The 8,819-nt window shown below is 47.3% G+C and overlaps 1 protein-coding gene across 1 annotated transcript in view; it reads left to right on the top strand.

The window, feature by feature from the left end:
• DHH (desert hedgehog signaling molecule) overlaps positions 1-1,118 on the top strand; it is a 22,973-nt gene extending 21,855 nt beyond the window's left edge. The window contains exon 3 of the mRNA XM_081181469.1: positions 1-1,118. This exon is cut by the window's left edge and continues 1,299 nt beyond it. The gene's annotated coding sequence lies outside the window, so the exon portion shown is untranslated.
• Positions 1,119-8,819: the final 7,701 nt, after the last annotated feature.

Genomic DNA, 8,819 nt, shown 5'->3' with positions numbered 1-8,819 from the left:
TTGTCGGCAGTGTAGGATTTGGAATGCCTGACTTGAATGCGCCTGTCGTGGGCTGCATTCAGAAGGCCCTGGGCTTTACGCAGACGGGTCTGTGGAACTTGCAGACATCGAAAGGCACTCTTCGTCCCTCCTCCTCCCCCTCCTAAATTTAGCACAAAGCCAGCAAGCCCCACTGTCTGGTTTTTAGTGGGTGGGGTGGATTTCCCTCCTTCCAGATGGTCGTCCCGATCTCTGCTTGACATTAGCATAAAACGAGAGGTTGCTTTTCAGCCGCTCCACAAAGATGAGTGGGGCCAGGGTGGGGGAGGAAGAAATGAGAGCTCTCATGCCAGGGAGATCTGGGAGATTGACTTGGGTCTGTGCCCTTGCCCTTGCCCCCTCCCTCCCACCTCCAGAGGTGCACTGCAGTATTCAGAAGACATGCAAAAATAACCGAGGGGGTTCCATTGGCTGCCCCTAATTCTAGAGGTGTGTCCGCAATGATGTAGTCTGAAGACAGGGCTGGGCAATTAGCCCGAGGGTCCTATTTGTGGGTGCTTTGAAACTTGGCATGCACAGGGTCACTTTAACCTGGCATCCTTGACTTAACCTAAGTCACAACACTGGATTCAATGGGAAGGTGGAGTGGTTCAAGGTGGAAGACTCCAGTCTCTCGCAGAGAAAGGGCTGTCTTGTTATTCTGTAGGCTGGGGCAACTGGCTGGTTCTGTGATGATGGGGAGACACGGCCCCCTCATTCTCTTCCTTTCTCTGCCACCTGGACCTCATGTGAAGCTCACCCCCCACCCCACCCCCTCTCTGTGCATTTGTGGTGTGGGGGCAAGCGTAACACTTAACTTTTGAAACTTAAAAGTCCATTCCTTCACACTTACGAAGCCTGTTATAATCCTTAGCTGCCGCTTCAGAGTTTTTATTTTTATATTTATAAAGTAGTAATTTAAGTGTGGTCTGTCGCCACCTCTTGTCTCGTGTTGGGTATTAATTTGACGTTTTGCCAGGAAGAGGATTGCGAGGGCTGGGGTTATTTTTGTAAGCTGTGTTTTAACGTCTCCTTCCCCACCTCCCCCTTTTTTTAAAATAGTATTTTTATGTGTGTTTTACTAAAGATAATTCCTTTGACTACTGTCACAATATAATTTTTTTTTGGGGGGGGGGAGCTCCTGGCTTGGGCAGGAAGCCGCTTCTCTTCCTGTTCTTTACCACAGTCCATGGGTTAGGGGGTGCCCCGGGCCCTGGCAACCCACACTACGCCACTGGGATTCCATACACTGTTCCAAATCCAGTTGTTTTCCTGTGGATGGGAGAGCACGAAAGTGCATGTGCAGACAGAGCTTGCTATAGCTGTCCCGCTGATTCCAGTGCAGCTGACAAATGACTTGCACCTACACCATTTTCAGTTGACGAATCCATGCTCCTCATGGAGAAGAATGGGGCACTCTGTGTATGTAATAATAATAATAATAATAATAATAATAATAATAATAATAATAATAAATTTATTTATACCCCACCCATCCGGCTGGGTTTCCCCAGCCACTCTGGGCAGCTCCCAACAGAACACTAAAAACAGAATAAAACTTCAAACATTAAAAACTTCCCTAAACAGGGCTGCCTTCGGATGTCTTCTAAAAGTCAGGTAGTTGTTTATTTCCTTGACATCTGATGGAAGGGTGTTCCACAGGGCAGGTGCCACCACCGAGAAGGCCTTCTGCCTGGTTCCCTGTAACCTCACTTCTCGCAATGAGGGAACCGCCAGAAGGCCCTTGGAGCTGGACCTCAGTGTCTGGGCAGAACAATGGGGGTGGAGATGCTCCTTCAGGTATACAGGACCGAGGCTGTTTAGGGCTTTAAAGGTCAGCACTCGCCCCATGCAGTCACTGGAGCTCATGTAGGAGTGTGGATCAGGGTGCCTTTGAACTGTTCGCATTTGTGTGTGATAAAGACCCCTGTCTCTCACCAGTCATGTTTAAAGGGCCTTCGCTCCTTAGGGTGCATCCTCTGTCTTTACCCTGGCGGCAGTAAAAGGTAAAGGGACCCCCGACCATTAGGTCCAGTCGTGGCCGACTCTGGCCGAGGGAGCCGACGTACAGCTTCCGGGTCATGTGGCCAGCATGACTAAGCCGCTTCTGGAGAACCAGAGCAGCACGCGGAAACGCCGTTTACCTTCCCGCCGGAGTGGTACCTATTTATCTACTTGCACTTTGACGTGCTTTTGAACTGCTAGGTTGGCAGGAGCAGGGACCGAGCAACGGGAGCTCACCCCCTCGCGGGGATTCGAACCGCCGACCTTCTGATCGGCAAGTCCTAGGCTCTGTGGTTTAACCCACAGCGCCACCCGCGTCCCATCTGGTGGCAGTAATGAGGCCATAACTCAGGTCCGCTCCTGAGGTCTCACGTTCAGCCCCTGCTGCTGCCAGCGGGGAGAAGACCGAGGACTGAGAGCTCTGCCTGGCATTGCTGGAGAATCGCTAAGTGGTCTCTGTATGTGGTGGGCACTCGCCCATCTTCCCCATTGTGTTGTAGCCTCGCCATCTTGCTGAAGAGCAGCAGCCTGCCTCGTTGGCACCGCTAGTCACGCCTGGGAGGGTGCCCCGTCACCTCCCGCCGGGAGGTTTGACTTCGTGCCACCATTTCGTACCCTCCTGATCCTGTTTCGCATTCCTGCCTCTGGCATTTGTATAATGAAGGTCAAGAGCGAGCCGGGAGCTGAGAGAGGCAACTGTTTACACTGGGCTGTGTGGGCGTGAAGTCTGGCTGCCTCGATGTCCTCTCTTGCTCTGTCTAGCTCCGCTTTCCTCTCCTCCGCAGAACCCCCCTCGCTGCTGTACGCCTGTGTGGGTTCAGTGTGGCTTCCTTAGCAGGTGTCTGTGACCCAGCGGTGGGAGATGCAGGGCTTTCGGACGGCGTTTGAGCCCGGGAGAATCTGATTTTCACTGTCAAACTTCGTTCACCTCCCGTAGCTCAGCTGGGTAGAACGTGGTGCCCATCATGCCAGGGTTGCAAGTTCGATTCCCATACGGAGCAGCTGCATATTCCTACATCGGAGGCGGTTGGATGAAACTCGGGGTCCCTTCCAACTCTACAATTCTATGGGCAATCGGTGCATTTTTATCCTAGGGGACAATTTCCCAACACATACTAGCATCATTGCTCATCTCATGCAGGCATATGTAGTACAGTAGTACCTTGGTTCTCAAACTTAATCTGCTCCGGAAGTCCATTCCAAAACCAAAGCGTTCCAAAACCAAGGCACGCTTTCCCATAGAAAGTAATGCAAAACAGATTAATCCATTCCAGACTTTTAAAAACAACCCCTAAAAGAGCAATTAAACATGAATTTTACTATCTAATGAGTCCATGGATCCATAAAGCAATAATCAATGTACTGTACGATAAAATAAAGAAGACAGTATTGTAGATGATGAAAATTAAAATTATTATTTTTTTCTTACCTGCACTGACGATAGTCATTGTTTGGATGGGGGGCTTTTCTCTATTTCTGCAGTCACACAATCAAACGGTAGCTGAACTGGGTTCCCCACAGTCACAAAAACAAATGAACTGGAAAAGCCTTAAAAACAAAAACGCAAAATAAATAGCAAAAACAAAAGCACCAAACTTAATCCGTTCCGGAAGTCCGTTCGACTTCTGAAATGTTCAGAAACCAAAGCGCAGCTTCTGATTGGTGCAGGTGCCCCAGAAACAATAGCCAACAGCCGTATTGGACGTTCGGCTTCAGAAAAACATTTGGAAACCGGAACACACACTTCTGGGTTTTTGGTGTTTGAGAACCAAGGCATTTGAGAACCAAGGTACCACTGTTATCATTTTTTTTTAATTGGCTACAGGTTGATCACCACCAAAAATGCAGTTGGCCTATTCATTTTATGGTTGCAACAAAATAGCCCTCTCCATGACTTAGTCTTGCTCTTTCCCTCTCTGCCTGGAGACAGACAAGGCGCCTGAGGATGCCCAACTTGCCATTTCGTCAAAATCGGCACCACCTTCCATGTGCCTCGGGTTGAAATGGGTTAAGGGTGAGGGCAGGATTCCCAGGGAAGGAAGTGGGTGATTCCCAGCAAACCTTTCATTGTCATTTTATTTTCTATAGGACTTTCCCACAGACAGGGTGCCATACAGTTAATTATCCTCATTATCAATAAACTGCTGAGTGTTTGTGTCACCAGCCGTACCTGTGACAACTCCCAGAACAACCAGCATCTGGGAGGAAAACCCTCTTAGCAGAAATCTTTGAAATCTTTGAAAGCAATCTCGTGCAAATCTTTGGCTAATATGCTATGTCCAGCTTCTGAGGCAGCAGCAGGCCTGTGAACAGCAGTTGCGGATGTAATTCTGCAAAAGAGGTGATGCTGTTCGGCATCACCCATTCATTGTGTGTTGGGTAACACACAGCACAAGGGTGGGATGAATGCGAAGTCTTGTGGCCCCTTGAAAGTTTAACAAATTGTAACGCGAGCTTATGTGTTTGCTACACCAGATGCATCCAGTGTAATCCTCAGTTATGCGCATGCACGCACAAAGTTGTAAAGGGAGGAGTTAAAATTGTGGGATGAGAGGGAAACGAAATGCAAACCAATAATTCCATTAGCCAGAAAGCATGCATAATAAACACAGTGAGCCCTTGCATTATAATAATACATAATAAAGCTACCGTACGTTTCCATGTGTAAGACTAGGTTTTTTTCTTTAAAAATTATGCTTAAAGTAGGGGTCGTCTTATACATGGATAGTGCATGGGGTGGACGTTAGATTGGTTGCTGCCCTGGCTGTCAGTGGCTATTGGGCGTGTTATTGGTTGCTGCGTCAATGGCTGGTGTTGATTGGCTGATGCTGCGGCAATTGGGCAGGCGAGGGGACAGACTAAAGGCTATTTTCGGACGTGTTGTGAGCAATTTTCAGAAATCCCCCCTAAAAAAAGCTCAACAACTCTGTGCCATCTCCCCCCATTTTTGAGTACCCCAAAATATTGGGTGTCCTTTATATGGGGGCGTCTTATAGATGGAAAAGTACGGCACTTAATTAACTTATGTAGTGGGAAAGCAAACCATTTTGTACTCAGGCCAGAGTACCAGAGCAGTCCACCGCTGATTTTAAAATGGTTATGCTTCAATAAAGGAATTTCAAAGGGAGGTTGCAACATGAAACCGACGAATTACAATTCATCAAGAAGTTCAACTCTATTCATTTGGGCCTGAATAGAGATGATAGTTTCCTTTCCTACTACAGAAGTTTATTGAGTCAATAAAACAACCACTGTATTGTATAGGACTGCTGCTTATTTTTCATTCATTCCAGTTCTAATTGAATTATCGCCATCTTTGCTTGGTGGATTTCATTTCCCTCTGACCCCGCAGCTCAAAACTCCTTCTCTTACAACTGTGTATATGTATGTATAGATTGTGTGTGTGTGTGCATGCATATAGCTTACGTCGTGAGATTTGTTAGCCTTTCAAGGTGCCACAAAACTCTCTAGTCTTGCGACAACAGATTTAACACAGCTGCTCCTCTGGAAATCACCACTAGTATGGATCAACATAAGATAAGGTTACCAGATTTTTTTCAAAGAATCCGGGGACACTTTTAAAAAAAAAAAAGAGGGGGAAAATTATTTTTAAAAACTATTTAAAAAATAAAGAAAGAAGTAATAGTTTCTCTTCTGTGGTCTCCTCTGTCGCGTGGCCTTCCTGTGGGCCTCATCCTGCTCTCTTGGAGCGCTAGCCACCATGGAGTAGGCCCGGGTCAGGCCTGGACTCAGCCACGTGTCCTTGCCCTCCCAGTGCTCTCCTACCTCTCCCCCTCAGTGGCAGTGGCAGTGGCAGCAGCGGCGCGGCAAGGTGAGGCTCCCCTCATTTGTCTCCTTCCTCTTTCTCCTTCTCTCTTCCTTCTCACTGCGTCAGCTCCGGGGTTTTTACTGGCTCCAGAGCGCTGCTGGGCAGTTGGCCGGGTGGTTGGGTGCTTTCGCTCCCAGCTCGATTTGGGTTGCGGGAGGGGGGTCAGCGGTTCCCCCAGTTGACGCTGGGCTTCCCCAGTTCCCCTGCGGCAGCGGCAGTCTCAGCAGCCCGGAGCCAGCCTGGTAGCGCAGTTGGCTCTGGCTGGCTTCAGGAGCTGCTTGCTGCCGTGGCGCCCGCCATTTTGACTCGCCGGAACTCCCCATATGATGTATCTTGTGCCGTTGAACCAATCACACAACATTCATTCCCTACTAATAAATCTACAACACTTAAAATATAAATGAAATGAAATCCAGGGACAGATTTGTAAATCTGTGGACTGTCCCCGGGAAACGGGGATCTCTGGTAACCATAACATAGGGTAACGGTGACAGCGTGAGATTCATGTTAAAAGTTCGATTTATTTGCACACAATTTCTGGCATGCGTTATAAGCTAAACTAAGCAAAACAAATGCTTCAGCCCAGGGTCGTCGTTTTTTTAAAACTGTCATGTCATTGACAACTTCATGGCTGCATCTGATCCACATTATTATCCTAAGTAAGATGCACGTCACCTTTGCTTCAAAGCAAGATGAACGGGCTAGCAACGAAATGCCGTAGTTCGTGTGTGTGCATTATCTTGCAAAAATGGGTGGGCGCCAGTCCTTCGGCGAGCCTCTCAGCCACATCAGAACACCAAACAAAGCCATAACCCTGAAAGGAGTTTATTTATTTGGAGAATGTTGCACCCACAGCCCTGTCTGCGGAGAGAGCAGTGGGAGGAAAATGGCTTTATCCATGCCTAAAGGCATAGTGTGGGGGGTGATATTGTGAAGCAGCTGTCTTGGCTTCCTTTGTATTGCCTTGAAGGCTTTAGGAGTTGCCAGTACACAGGATGTGAGATTAGAAAAGCGGTGATAGTGTGGGGTACATACGAATGCCCTCACCTGTTCCCTTAATCTCCAGTGACTCTCCCGCCTATACAGCTTGCTTATTCCTCCTCCAAAATAATCACCGGATTGGATCGGAACTGCGAAACGTCCAGCCCCCATACCTTGTAGGAAAAGCCATCGGATTATTATAGATCAGGGGTCAGCAACCTTTTTCAGCCTTGGGCCGGTCCACCGGCCCTCAGACCATGTGGGGGGGCCAGACTGTATTTTGGAGAGAAAAAATGAATGAATTCTTATGCCCCACAAATAACCCAGAGATGCATTTTAAATAAAAGCACACATTCTACTCATGTAAAAACACCAGGCAGGCCCCACAAATAACCCAGAGATGCATTTTAAATAAAAGGACACATTCTACTCATGTATGAACACCAGGCAGGCCCCACAAATAACCCAGAGATGCATTTTAAATAAAAGGACACATTCTACTCATGTAAAAACATGCTGATTCCCGGACCGTCCGTGGGCCGGATTGAGAAGGCGATTGGGCCGCATCTGGACCCCGGGCCTTAGGTTGCCTACCCCTGTTATAGATCAATCCCTCCTGCAAAAAAGTAAGGGGAGGGGAATAAAGGCTTTTATCAAACACAAATAAAATTATGAAGACTGAATGCTTTTAGGCACTTTTTGAGCACAGTGGAACGGTGATTAGAATTCAGCTTTAATGCCCCTACATTTTCTTTCCTCTGTGAAATCCAATTCCAAACACGCTCGCTTAGAAGTGTGATCTACTGGGTCCAGCAGAACACACTCCCTGGCTTATTGTGCTCAAGACTAGTTGGAACTCTTCAAAACATGCTCTTGGTTAGTTTTGAGGTTCTCCGTCTGCCATAATGAGCCTGCTAAGGCAGGAAGATATTTGGCATCTCCCAGACAGATATTTCTACCCCCCTCCTCCTCGCAAACAATACAATCTGAAGACACTACTTGCAAAACAATCCAGGCTATTTAAGGCGATGGAAATTATTGGCCTTAAATGTGTCTGTGGTGGAAGGCAGCCACCCACCCCCATAGCAACAAGAAGGCAAGGCCAGTACACAGCCGGCTCAAAAATGGTGCATCTCCTCCTATTTTGTGGACCTGCTGCAAGACCATGCACTGAACCAATGGGTGCCCTACTGCTTCTGGTTCGGTTGGTATGCAGATAGATGCTCACTTGGGGGCATGACCAAGGCTAAAATCCTAGATATGCATCCTTCCTTGGCTATTCAGTTCCACTCCACACTGCGGGACCCATTGCTCAGCAATTATTCATAGGTTGGATTGCAAAATTTGAAGGAAGGGGCCAATCACATAAAAAGGTAAGCTGGCTCTTAATTTTATGGAATTGATTTGCTTTTGCTTTGTAATTTGAACTTGCCAATACATCTGCCAAGGGAGACTAAGGACAGAGGAGCTCATAGTTTCTGCAGGCATCTCACAGTCCTGATTGGACTATAGGAGAGAGCCAAAATGATACAAACAGAGGAGGAGTGGATAACATATTCTGTCTGTCTCATGCTGGGAAAATCCTACAGCTTTTCTGTCCTGTTGTGACCTGAAAACCAATAAAGGTTTGATTAAAAAAAAAAAAGTTTTGACAAAGAAGAGGAGGGGTGTGTGTGTGTCAAGATAAGTTTATAGTTTGAGAACTTTGGATAGATGAGGCAGAGGCTGTAATAATGATGTGGAACTTGACACACTGCAAAGTGTCACACTGCTGCCACAACATATTCACCACAATGAGCAACGGATCCAAAGAAATTGAATGTAGAAATCTGCTGGCCAAAACATAGGGCATGATACTGTACGGTTCTAAGCCCCATTGGCCTTAACGGAAGAATAAAGCACATACCTTATTTTTCCACTGAAATCACTGCACTCAAATGTCCTTAACACGGATGTGATTGTGGCTACTGGATTTTGTTAGGAAACA

Source organism: Podarcis bocagei (genome assembly GCF_964188305.1).
Source record: "Podarcis bocagei genome assembly, chromosome: 2".
NCBI lineage: Eukaryota > Metazoa > Chordata > Lepidosauria > Squamata > Lacertidae > Podarcis > Podarcis bocagei.
The sequence above is the reverse complement of the archived record's forward strand: the minus strand, read 5'-3'. Positions and strand labels throughout refer to the sequence as shown.